The sequence below is a fragment of the Pongo abelii genome, chromosome 1 (assembly GCF_028885655.2).
Source record: "Pongo abelii isolate AG06213 chromosome 1, NHGRI_mPonAbe1-v2.0_pri, whole genome shotgun sequence".
NCBI classification, from domain to species: Eukaryota; Metazoa; Chordata; class Mammalia; order Primates; family Hominidae; genus Pongo; species Pongo abelii.
Genome location: NC_071985.2, coordinates 23,902,928 through 23,904,211, shown reverse-complemented (window position 1 = coordinate 23,904,211; position 1,284 = coordinate 23,902,928). Strand labels below are relative to the sequence as shown.

Here is a 1,284-nt window from a genome sequence, read left to right as displayed (position 1 = left end):
AGAAGGTATCAGGAGTCCCCAATCCACATGATAATGAATAAATAGTGCTCGCGGCCAGATGCAGTGGCTCACGCCTGTAATCTCAGCACTATGGGCGGCTGAGGCAGGCAGATCACCTGAGGTCAGGAGTTCGAGACCAGCCTGGCCAACATGGTGAAACCCTGTCTCTACTAAAAATACAAAATTAGCCAGGTGTGGTGGCGGGTGTCTGTAATCCCAGCTACTTGGGAGGCTGAGGCAGGAGAATCGCTTGAACCTGGGAGGTGGAGGTTGCAGTGAGCTGAGATTGTGCCATTGCACTCCAGCCTGAGTGACAGAATGAGACTCTGTCTCAATAAATAAATACATAGATAGATAAATAAATAGTGCTCGCTTTGGCAGCACATACACTAAAATTGGAACAATACAGAGAAGATTAGCATGGTCCCTGCATAAAATAAGTTTTTTGTGTGTGTGTGGTTTTTTTGTTTTGTTTTGTTTTGTTTTTTTGAAACAGAGTCTTGCTTTGTCGCCAGGCTGGAGTGCAGTGGTGCAATCTCAGCTCACTGCAACCTCCGCCTCCTGGGTTCAAGCGATTCTCCTGCCTCAGCCTCCCGAGTAGTTGGGACTACAGGTGCCCGCCACCAAGCCCAGCTAATTTTTGTATTTTTAATAGAGATGGGTTTCACCATGTTGGCCAGGATGGTCTTGATCTCTCGACCTCATGATCTGCCCACCTCGGCCTCCCAAAGTGCTGGGATTACAGGTGTCAGCCACCATGCCCGGCCAATAAAAAAAAATTTTAATTTAAAAAAGATAAATAAATAATTTGTAAAAGGCCAGGCACAGTGGCTCATATGTTATCCCAGCATTTTGAGAGACTGAGGTAGGATGATCACTTCAGGCCAGCCTGGGTAACATAGTAAGATCCTATCTCTACCAAAAACTAGAAAAGTTACCCCCGCGTGGTGCCACATACCTGTAGCCCTAGCTACTCAGGAGGCAAAGGTGGGAGAATCGCTTGAGTCCTGAAGCTCGAGGCTGTAGCAAGCCATGATGGCGCCACTGCACTCCAGCCTGGGAGACAGAGGGAGACTGTGTCCCTAAAAAATAAATAAAAATAACTTCTCAAAAAAAGATATACACATGACCAACAAATGTGGAAAAAATCTCAACATCGCTGATCATTAGAGAAATGCAAATGAAAGTCCGGGCACGGTGGCTCATGCCTGTAATCCCAGCACTTTGGGAGGCTGAGGCATGCTGATCACCTAAGGTCGGGAGTTCACGACCAGCCTGACCAAC

The 1,284-nt window shown here is 47.1% G+C and overlaps 1 non-coding gene across 1 annotated transcript; it reads left to right on the top strand.

The window, feature by feature from the left end:
• The first annotated feature begins 365 nt into the window (after window positions 1-365).
• Window positions 366-473, top strand: LOC112131018 (U6 spliceosomal RNA). Its single transcript, XR_002913176.2, has one exon. It is a non-coding gene; the product is annotated as a U6 spliceosomal RNA (small nuclear RNA).
• Window positions 474-1,284: the final 811 nt, after the last annotated feature.